Raw genomic sequence first — 12,862 nt, 5'->3', positions numbered from 1 at the left:
AGTCCAAGTGAAAACAAAAGAGGAACATATAATGCATAAAAAGCTTTATCGCTAGCACATTGTAAGTTGGATGCCAAAGAAAATGCCCTTGTCTGACAAGCTGGTATTTCAATATAAGGTATATTTTAAATTCTAATTACTTTAACAGATGCTTATTGTGTAATAATATTGAGGGATTGAAACCTGTTCGATATTCATTCTTCTCGAATTACGGATAAGATACGCAATCCAGTTTGCGCAGAAGACCGTACCGGTCTTACAAATGTACCGTACTTTAAATTCAAGGCCAGCTTCCTTGTGGCATTAAAACTACTAAAAATCAAAAATCATAAATAAGTATTTAGCATTACAACGATAAATGAGCCGGCCTTTCTTTTCGGAGATGCATGTAATGTACCGTTACATGCAAACGTTTAATTACGCAAACTGGTTTATGCAAGAAAGCGCAAAGTGTTACCTACTTGACAATCATAACCGTGTGATCGCACATTTATTGCGTAATTTTAAGCACCCATCACCATTTTACTAAAATATTATTATATTCAATGCGAATAAATTTACTCGCACTCTTGTTTATTACTGATCACGTTACAATTTAATTTATTATATTTTTTATAACCTGAATAATATACTACAATATCTTGCAGTATTTTACCGCGAAGGCTCGTAACGATGCATCACCCGACCTTTAGCATCGCGTGCCTTTACATCCGGGTCAAATGAGATCTATAGATACTTGTGCTAATATATACGAAGGAGTAGACGTAGAATAATGTAACGGGTTTTTAAATATATCTATAATTATATTTATCTAGATTTATTTAAGCCTAAGTTAACAATTTCGATTGGAATCGTTCATAGATATCTACGATAAAAAAAAAAATTGTAACATAATAATTATTCGCTTCATTATTTCGAGAGGTTAATAACGTATTATGACTTCGTTACGTATAATCTCAATTAATGCAAAGCGAATTGCACTGCATTGTGCAGCTTTATCTAAATCGTGCATATAATTTGCCATAACCATGATAAGTAATATTTTTGAAGAAGTTTTATTACTCAATATACATATATGAACTAGCTGCGCCTTGCAGTTTCGTCCGCGTTAAATGTCACTAAGCAGCGTCTAATGCGGCGCTCGTCGCCTCTGGGTCGTAGCGTGATGACCTTCCACTTAATAAACTATCTGATGTAAATTTTTCAAATCGGACTGTTAAATTTTAAGATCTGCGATTCAATAAAAAAAAAAAAACCTTCTCTGCGCTAAATATCATTAACAAGCATCAATGTGATAGTAATACATATTCTATTCAGTAAATATTTTTCATCTTTCTATTTTGTCCAACTTTGAAAACAATGTAATTAAATCACACGCATGCAAAAATAATGTATTATCATAACTTCTAAATTTAAAATAATTTAAAGCATTCAAGAAATTCACGTGACGCAATACATAAAGTAATTCAAGATATTATTATATACTGATATCAAACTGAGAGAATAATTTCAAAACGAATAAATATTCACATAACAGTGGATCCAATAGACAGTGATAATTCAAACGGAGACGTCTTCTCTGTTAGCTTAGAAAGTGACATAAAAGGTGTAAATATGTATATGAGAATCTTTAGTTCACATGCGGTCAGATGCGCAGTTACACAAGTCGTTGCGCAATACCTTTCACCAGGAATGGAACCTAGACTTGTTCCACTGAGATAATTGATTCGGATCTAATTGTTTCGGATACAAAACAACGAAAACGTGAAACTATTTCATTTGGAATGTATGAAAAATATATTCTATTTCAAAACAAATTACATTCTTACGAAACGAGCTACAAATCTGAAAATAAGCCGCGATATGCATCATCATTTGATTCTATTTAATTTTAATCATATATACGAAGAAAATTTGTCCCACAGGATGAGTGAATTGGTTCACAAGAAGGTAAGTACAAGTTTTATTCATGAATGGTGGTGGCAGGAGCAAATGGACACCTAGTGGTAAGTGGTCACCACCGCCCTAAGACAATGTCGCCGTAAGAAATTTTAGGATCGTGTCTATATATTAGGATCTTACATCTTCATTGCACCACCAACTTTGAGAACTAAGTTATTAAGTCTTGTGTCTGTAATTGCACTGGTCACCTACCCTTAAAACCAGAACATAACAATACAAAGTATTTCTGCTTGGTGGTAGAATAAATAATTGGTGAGCCAGCTTACCCAGTCGGACTCGCACAAAACCTTACCAAGTAGTAAAACATTCCTTTTTATTATTAATAAATATGTAATTTAATAAAAGAATAGGCATCCGATAACCTCTTCCCCAAAACCCAACATCGTATCGTGTTACGCGATTGGAATCCACATATTTCCTTTAAAGTCCAAACGTTCCATCCACTCGGTCAAGTAGCTTATAATTTAGTCTAATTAAAAATGTTTCTACTTTGATAACAGTAAAACGAAGATTGGCTTGAAATTTACTGTACGTTGGAAAATTACACCGTATCCCGCAACTTGTAATTAAATTTCGTTCGTCGACATGTCAAGTAAATGTAATTTTAGCGAGTTTATTGCTCGTTTCGAATACAAATTCTTGATACAATACGATACACAGTATTGACATTACAGCGATGAACGAGATAACTGCTTTATTATCCAACTTTGGATACACTCAAAGGTCCTTGTTACAGACGAGAATTGAGTTATAAGCCCACGGCTTTACTTATAAACGTCGATTAGAGGAGGCGCGGGGGGCGGGGGTTTGTTGATTAAGAGAACAACGTTCGTCTCCTTTCAAATGGCAAATCAATGATAGCAAAAAGAGAGAAATCAATGTTTTATTATACAACTCTCATATATAAGTACGGTCCCCGCTGTTTAGTCACGTGTTACCTTGGTGGTAGGGCTGTAGGCAAGCCCATCAGGATGAGTACATCAGACATCATATATTCTACAACCTAGTGCTTTTAAGTCTGAGTATGTCATATAACTACAGACAACAAGTTATTATGTCTAGTGCTATCCAGAAATCAGCATGAGGGGGACCTTGTCAAAAAAATGGGGCTTGACACACAATGTAAAAGACTCTCAGTGAGATAAACAAATTATATGTTTTTTATAATTGCTGGGAACGAATAGCGCTGTCAATGATCCAACAACGTTTCACGTTGACAATGCCACATGCTAAATTAAACTTCATTTAAATAGATTTTCAATAAATATAACATGGCTATTTTACCATAAAGCGGAACATTTAGCGGCCCGTAGTCATGTATAGAGTCAAATATTGCGTAGATTTAAGTCATGGAGACGGAACGTACCGTTGTACACGAGACGAATGGCAACCAAGAGACATAATATCTCAGTTCAAAAGGCAAGCCATTGGCGATGCAAGAGATGACTAAAATTACTCACGGTGCCAATGTCTATGGGCAATGGCGACCACCATCTGGCGGCCCATCTGCCCGTCCACAAACCTATGCTATAAATATAGCTTCCGACAAAATTTTAAAATTCATTTATAAAAAAAAAAAACATTATTTCTTTTAAAAGAAAAATGTATTGAGATAAATTTACAAAATATTTCATTCACTACATCAAAGAACGCCGCTGTCTTTATTTGATTCCCCAACAACATATTGCTCATTATATAATTTGTTGTAGCTTCGATCAATAGAAACTCGCACTTTTAATAAGAGAACGTCTCTAATTACTTAATGGTCTAGTGATGTGACTATTTTATAATGATATCGATATTGTTTAAACTGTCAATGACATACAAAAATTTTAAATAATAAAAAAATATTTTCTATACTATATAATTTTATTTCATGTCCTTATTTTACTTCGATTAATGATTCGTTCCTAAATCATTAACTATTCGAAGTTTCTCACTAACCATAAAATATATAATTATTCTTTTAATTATTATATACATATATATACGAAAAATATTTCTACTTATAACAAATTACCACTTAAACCGCTGAACCGACTTTGATTGAAATTTAGTGTTGAGATAGTTTGAATCCCAGGAAAAACGTAGGCTACTTTTTTTAAATTCATCCCTCACATTCATACCCATAGTTTTATAATTTTCGCGCAAGTAAAGTCACAGAATCTACTAGTTAGTTATTATCCAATAATAAAGTCATACAACCCTTATCCAGATATACAATGAAAGTATTTTATTAAGAGAATGCCATACGGCAGAGAAAAATAAATTTAGGACCCTATTATATTCATAATAATATGATAGCTTTTGTAATTTGAACTCTTTACGCTTAGAATAAAGTCTATATTTAGATATCTTTATTCATACTTTCTATACAAGTTCAATTATAGCATCCGATGGCTACCTTGTGAAGCTCGTGACCTTTAGTGACTAACGATTCAATTTGAGATCTAAAAGATACTAGAGAGTTAGTAGCTATTTATTAAATTAAATACTACTTGACTATTATTGCTTATTTTTAGTGAAACTGTTTTAGATTTTATAGAATAGAACAAACACAAAAAGGTCGCTTACAGCTCCTGGGGTTCAGAGTACATTCGACAGGGATTGTCGAAGCGATTTCGAAATTTAGTTTCGTCTAAATTATTTAATATAATAAATCAGTCATTGATTAATCATTAATACAAATACACATGTTATTGGAAATAACATGTGTATTGAAACCAAACAAACAAATCGTCAATCATTGCTTAATCTGGACCCGCAGTGAGAGTGACCTAATTGAAACGGTGCCATCGCATTGAACCATACATATGTACATATGTACGCTATTTATATATATATATATAATATACTAAGGAGTACATCGTCAGGTTTTTTATTAAAATTAAAACGAAATTTGAAGTCGTATTTAAATATTTGTCGACTAAGACAATGTGAAACAAAAGAAATGTAATATCGCTTACCTTTTCAATGCAGCTGATATAACGAGATTGGAAGTCACGGAGAATTTTCGACCAACGGCTGTCAAGATTTGCCTGCGGAATGAAAATGTGGAATAAAATAACTTTACATAAATCAATCGAATATTGAAATTAGATATTCGCCGACGTTCTTGTGTTATTAAATTATATATTAATTGAAGTAAAAATAGCTAGAGCTTTATACGAAATCATTATATATATCTTTACTAGTAGATCAGAGTTATTTAATTAAATAAAAATAACTACGTTAATTCAGTCAATTAAGAATATACTCTGTAGAAATTCTCAAGGAACCCTGTCGACCATGCGACACATGATGTTTTCCTCCACAACTGAACACGAAAATAATTATAAAAATATTTTTAGCCTATAAAAACTCGGTATTATTTGCTTGAGTTTGAACTCACAGCCTTCGGTTAAAATATACGTGGCGGCGCGTCGTATCCTAGCCATCTGGGCTCATTATTATTTGACGTAAAGACAAAATTAATTAAAGTACCAAAATTTTATTATTTTCGCAATATTCTCGTAGCAACTGAAGTTTTATAGCCCATTTCATAGCTCTCGAAATTTTGGTTCCAGAGAATCATTTCAACAATTTTCAACATTCACTCTTGCGGAATAGCAAGAGTCTAAAACTTAAACTACCAAAGAGAAAACGCTAATTTATGCTTCGTTCATTAAAAAAATAAACGCTCATTATTAACTGACTTTTAAATGTAATTTTCATAACCTTGCAAATCTGTAAAAAAAAACTTTGGTTGTATTTTATTTTGTACCCAGTATCAAATTACAACAACGCTTACAAAAAATATTCCTATTACATTTTCGAAACATTTTTTCTTTAATTTTTATAATTACTGCTGGATCAATTAATGAAAACTTAAAAACGCTTGTTACGATATTAATCGTCGTAATTCGTTCTCAAATTAGGCGAATCAAATATATTAGGAACTCATTATAATACCTATACACACACAGAGATCAGCTTAAATATAAAATTCACACTCTAACCTTTCAATTTATCTGTACTATAAATTTAAAGTGTTTGCGTAATTTATTCCTTGTGCCTAGAATAACATTCCATATTATTATAGGCACGAGGAATAAAACGTTTTAATTCCTATCGTTGGCTTCACATTGACAAAGTATAAATGATTAAAAATTCTTACTGTGCCAAATGCCAATATGTTCTACGGCAGTAAATACTTATTATCAAGAGACCCATTTGCCCGCCTGTACTAGCATTAGCATTAGCAGCCTGTAAATTTTCCCAATGCTGGGCTAAAGGCCTCCTCTCCCTTTGAGGAGAAGGTTTGGAGCATATTCCACCACGCTGCTCCAATGCGGGTTGGCGGAATACACATGTGGCAGAATTTCGTTGTAATTAGACACATGCAGGTTTCCTCACAATGTTTTCCTTCACCGCCGAGCACGAGATGAATTATAAACACAAATTAAGCACATGAAAATTTTGAACCCAAAATCATCGGTTAAGATGCACGCGTACTAATACTTACTCTATAAGAATAATACTATACATTTATTACTATACATTATTAGACTTAAACAATAAATAATATTTAAATATTATCTGATATCTCTACCATAAGCATTTCTACAAATTAATAATAATCCTTCAAACGAAAACATTACACAGCAAAACGTATGGATATGAATAGCAAACTTAACTTAACGACCACGGTGTAAGTTCACGCTATCCCCGTGTATAGCAGAGATCGTATCAATTAAGTTTACAAATTAATATCGCTTATCGAATTTAATTATTAAGTATCACGAATCACCTCATAATTTACCAATGGAAATGAGAATACATTATTAATTCATATGATATATTGCGTCGATGTTCCCACTTCTACATTTACACTCATTATATAAATGTATCACGCGTTTCAATTATTATGTTACCAAATTTCTATATTAATATCTGGATTAAATAAAAGAAATCCACAATAATGATATTTATATTATCGTAGTGAAATTTACCAACATTTTCTATTGTTTTTAATTTCAATGAGTGTAGACAATACCAATGTATTTTATATAATATATATTTTTTTACAATTGGATTATGTCCAAGTAACTCATCGGATGGTAAGTGAGCGCTCATTTAAATTTTGAACCGAAACAGTGCAATATAAGAACGAAGACGGAGAAACTGATGAGTCCAGACGAATATACACGTAAGCTCTAAGACCCGTTCGGACATTATTAAAAAAAGGAAATATCGTGCCTCAAGACAAAACGCACGTTGAAGTGGAATCTTTTCTTACATAATATGGTTACTTATGTACAACGTTGGAATGAACGTGATCTCACGCCTCATGGGATTTATTGCTAAGTCGGAAAAAATATTGCCTACATTACGGTGGGCGCAGTACGTTCGTTACATTCTTACGTAGGCACTTGTCAGATACGCTTGCTTAATACGACCTGCGAAAAGATACGGCCGCCACTAATATTGTTAAATTAAAATTTTACTGTTTTTTTTTTAATACTGATAAGGTATCGTGTACGTACAATACGACAGTACTGAATAATTAATATATTTACCGAAAAAAAAAATAATGCTATTAAGATAATTATAATTTTAAGGCTGTTGGTTATTTTGAGTTTTAATGAAAAGAATGAATATTTTCCAGAGGCTCAAAACCTTGTAATCTTAAGCATAACATTTTAAGCTTTTTTACGCAGTTTTTAATATAACACCGATACGACTAACCGACTTCGTAGTCTTACTGTTTTTCTCTCCGAAAATGAGATGAATTGCAAACAAAAAATCAATTGTACTTGCCCTGATTTGCACCAACGATCTTAATAATCATTTTTGAAAACTATTTATAACTCATTTTGATTAATCAAAGATTACATTGAACACGATTATTCTGTTCTAGATTTTTTAACTTTGAAATGAAATAGAAGATATTTTTGTTTGCATTAGTTATTTTCTCGACTTTAGTAAATATAAAATGTAGAAATTTCTTTTATTTACAAATCACAAAGCATTGAAATTAGTGGTATTGTATAAAATGTTATATATAGATAGCCTATAAAACTATTTGCTGAATTGGGTACTTGGTAACAAGATATCTTGAACTCCTGGCGGTATCAATTCAATCTTAGTTTGACATCCAATTTGTCCGAATCTTTGAGGTCATAAATCTGAAAAGGAAACGAGATCCATCTAGTTTGATTCTTCTCCGTAGATTTTTTAGAGCAAGAAGACCTTTTCTGGATACTTAGCGGTTGAAAAACCGACTGTACTGACTTATTAAGGTAAGGCAATGGCGACAGGATGAATTTTCATTAGATATTTCATCTGTTTTCAAACCTATGTTGCTTAACAGTATATGGACTGAATAGCAAAGTGAACATCGCAAGTACGATTCTGACTCCTCAGTCTATATTCCTTTTTACTTAACTAAGATTTTTCGCAACGCATTGTTGAAGAGAAAAAAATTAAGAAATTTTTACTAATGATACTACAAATTCAACTATTTTAAAAGCACCTTTTAGATTTGTTCAGTTACCTTAGCAAAGTTTATAACAAAATCTTTATTTAATAGCGTTCCACTTGCTTATGGAGTGTCAAATATCTACCACCTGAAGAAATACCCCGAAAAGAAATAACTCAATCTGAGCAGAACCGACAAAAGAAACGCAGAATTTTAACCCTATTAAGATCCAGGCATCTATACGTGATATACATAACGATATGAAAATGACCTAACGCTTTCGGGTCACGAAACAACTATACACAGGTAATGTGGGTCAAGTGGAACGCGTCGATAAAAAACGGTTGGCGACTAAGGCACCTATGTTTTGCTTCGTAAGCCTATTACATTTCGGTCGCAGAGGGCTCGTAAATATGTTAACAGGCTAGTGGACAGTCGGCTAAGAGCCAGTTTGAGCCACAAGTTACTTAAGCATGATCTATTGCATGTTAAGTACACGCCAACTTTATTTCTGTACCCTTTGAAATATTTTTGTATTCTGTTAGCCAAGTGAAATGTCAAAGACAAAGAGTATTATAAATTTTAATGTGTGTGGTAATACGTAATTTAATATTTAATTAACATACGCCTCAAGAAATATTTTCTCAAAAGCATAAGAAAATCTATCGACACTACATACGTATCACGTAATCACAACGTCACACACGTATGTAGACCACATACGAGACTGGTGACTTTAGTGGTAGAAGGACTCGGTGAAGTCTCGCTTGGGACGGTTGTAGCCACTCACCGGCTATTGTACCGCCAAACCACAATACATCCTATTACTTGTATTTCGGTATGTTAGGTGAGTGTTCTCGCGTATGTGTACATACTAACGTATACCTACAAAATATATTGCAATGAGTCATTAATATTGCACATGAATTGTATATATCGATCCAATGAAATACAAATTAATCCTCAAGCTTAAATTGTAATGCTGCCTCGTAATAAAAATAGGCAGGCACAGACAAAAAAAAACAAATTAAAGAGGCACGGGCAACATTTTCGTGAAGATCAGCAACAGCAACATAAAAATAATTAACCATTTGCCTTTCATCGACGTACAAAAAAATATAAAAATACCAAATGTAATTTTTGTTACACGATATTAATAACAAAAGACTTTACAATAGGCTATAGAAACGCCGCAGTGTCAAGTCTATTATTATTAGTAAATCAAGTATACATACCCATGCCCGACTAAGACTTAAGGTTAAAGGTCGCGGGTGAAAGTATCAAAGATGCTATTTCGCTGTATCGCATCCTTACTTGGCTTAAGGTCAGGTTTGATTATTCAAAATATTTGACCTTAGAAATATTTATTAGATTTCTTAATATGATTCAATATTTTTTGAATGCACTTATCATAATTCATGTCAAAATATTATTGCAATAATACATTAATAAAACTGGAACATTGTCACATTTGCCAGTCAATAAATTAAAAGTTTATATTAAAATATCATTAATATTCCGCCGTATACTCGACGTAATTAAAGTCGTAAATCTTATATTATATTATTGCTCGTTTTTGTTCGCATTCTATGCATTCACGCATCGTTCATTCTATTGAGATGAAGTTTGTAGAGTAGTTGTTAGAATACTGCTAGAACTATTATATCACCGTTAATATACAATGAGTGACGTGAATTAATACATATATATAAAGTTTAAACGCATGCCAGGAATGACCTAGTTATATTATTAATGAAAAGCTACAATTAGTAGTCATCAATATAATTCAATTGTAAGCAATTAATACAACAGAATAACTGCTGAGTTTCTTGTCGTTTCTTCTCGATTGAATTCACATTCCGAACCAATGACACTGTCGCGTTTAATTTATAAAACGGCGAATCAAAAGTTTCTGCAGGAGCCTGATTGAATAAAGCAATAATAAAAAGTCTTTCGATCTATAATGCTACTGTTATTGTATTTATTTTTTTAAGTTTTTTATGAACAAAAAAGTTTAGTTTCAATTTTTTTTTTATATTGGTATGACTATAAATGCTTGCATCACGCGAAAAAGATAATAGGTGTTTTATTTTTTTTTTATCGTATAGATATGTGGTCAAGCAAATGGGCAATCTGATGTTACGTTGCCAATGGCGCTTCAAGAAATATTAACCATTCCTTACATCGCCTATGGGCCACTAACATTGGAAACTATAATTCCCTATAGTTACATTGGCTCACTCATCCGTCAAACCGGAACAGAACAATACTCAGTACTACTGTTGGGCGGTAGAATATGTGATGAGACGTTGTTACCTACAAAGACGGGCTTGCAAAAAGCCCTACCACCAAGTGCGATTAGAGCTGGGTCAGCTTATGATATTATTTATAATGTAAGAATAAAAATGAATAATACATATATGGTGTATAATAAATAATTTTAAGATTTTGACGTTGTAAAATATACAAATAATATCCTTATTAATATTGTGTAACGAAGTCATTCATATTAATGTGAATATACTTACGTCTCATAGCAAGCAACAGAACGATTTAAAATAATTTGAGAAATTCGTTTATTCTACAAGCTAATCCGTATTTTTGAAGTCATTAATCAACATCATTGAAACATTAATGCAACTCGTTAAATTCCCAGGTTCAAAATCATTACAAATTCCATATCCACCAGAGACGCCAGTTTTTTTACTATTATTAATTGATTAATTTAAAAAGTTTTATATCTGATAGACATTGAGGAAGCCTTGTAATTTCCTTTAAAATAATTTAAATCAATTACTTGTAATTCCATTATAAAGGTATTCTATTTTAAAAATCAAAGAGAAATTGTAAGCGCCGATGATTGATTTATGAGTCTGGTTGCAGTAGAACTTATACTGGAATGGTTTTCAAAGCAGTTGGCATTCAAATTGGTCTATTTGAACGCTTCAGAAATACATCTTGCACATACGCAATGTGAAAACTCTATGGATAAGTCCTGGGAGTAAATTTGGAACGCATCTAGTACACTATATATAACTAGAAAATTCCAGTTGGATTGACTTTAATTTATAATGAGACATGCTAATGTAGTTAGTTAATATATAATTTTCGTCATAATAGTACGAATACGACCATTTCATGATTCCAAAATTATATAATTTCTCATCTTTAACTGTCTATAATTAGTTCATCCTATCTTTAATATTCTCCGTCTAAGAAGTCTCAAATAATAAATCAATATCCTAATTATGTGTACATTTGAATCAATCTCAATATTTTATGAAACATTTGACAAATTATACAATTTCAAATATTTTATTTAAAAGATAAAATTCCAAAAACAAAACCAAAACACGTCAAACATGTGATAAAATTTTTGTATTATCGGTGAAAATCTAAACAAGTTAGTAAAATATAAAACACTAAACTCTTAAAGATATCTTACACCAAAATCAGCGATGCTAGGTAAAATAATAATTGAACGACGACACGGAATATTGTCACAGACTAATTGAAATAATCAAATCGGCTTACGATTAATTTCATTATCAGAATACACGAGAATGACATTAACGCTATTAACGAAAGCGATAAATGTTGAATTTATAATTTCGTAAAATTCATTGATATTTACAGATAGCACACAATCTACTTAAAAGCGAAGCCATGGAAATTTTAATGAAATTGGGTCAAATACTTGTACCAGTAGTGGCAGTAATTGAGCTGGAAGTGATCAAAGCAATTGCTTTCTGCACTTTGTGAATTAATTCATTCATCACCCCGCACCGACGTTGATGATGAATTCAACGCTAATACGTGATTAAAATATAAATAAACTGGGCAACTTTGTTCTTTAATAATAAAGAGTATGTTTGTTAAGAATAATTAGAAGATAAAATAAGATTAATTACTAACTATATACATATAAACATTTATAATATGCTTATATTATACATTCAAAATTCTCCAAATAAAAGAAATTGGAAACACACTCAATAAGACACACTTGTAAGCTGAAGTCATTGGTAATGCATTTATTGATTTTTTTAATATTACTTGACGATAACTTGGAAGCCGCTTAAGAAAGAACGCAGAACTTATCTCAGTTTTTAAGGGTTTCTAAGACAACTGTATTATATAAGACAACTTGCATACTGCTTACTTACACAAAGAAAAAGACAGAAGAAATTCATAACAATTGAACAAAAACACTTCTTGTTTTGGTTCTAAAACGCCAACGGGATTTACAGGAGCGAAAACCAAACACACAAGCGATCATAAATGCAACAATAGCATACGCAATATCTACAATAATTTCGTCGAACAAAAGATCGAATGTAGCACACAATGAATGTATTCATCATAATTCAACCGCAATGAGAACATCCAGGCTATTCGCTATTCGATTATTCAATTGGAGATGATTGCTGAAATAAATCT

The 12,862-nt window shown here is 32.0% G+C and overlaps 1 protein-coding gene across 6 annotated transcripts in view; it reads right to left on the bottom strand.

Moving 5' to 3' along the window:
- Positions 1-12,862, bottom strand: part of LOC125068082 (putative polypeptide N-acetylgalactosaminyltransferase 9) — a 180,270-nt gene that overhangs the window by 90,092 nt on the left and 77,316 nt on the right. For all 6 annotated transcript variants that reach the window (XM_047677076.1, XM_047677079.1, XM_047677075.1 and 3 more), the window contains exon 2: positions 4,929-5,000. The gene's annotated coding sequence lies outside the window, so the exon portion shown is untranslated. The remainder of the gene's footprint in view (positions 1-4,928; positions 5,001-12,862) is intronic.

Source organism: Vanessa atalanta, chromosome 13 (genome assembly GCF_905147765.1).
Source record: "Vanessa atalanta chromosome 13, ilVanAtal1.2, whole genome shotgun sequence".
NCBI classification, from domain to species: Eukaryota; Metazoa; Arthropoda; class Insecta; order Lepidoptera; family Nymphalidae; genus Vanessa; species Vanessa atalanta.
This window is presented reverse-complemented; position numbering and strand designations above follow the sequence as displayed.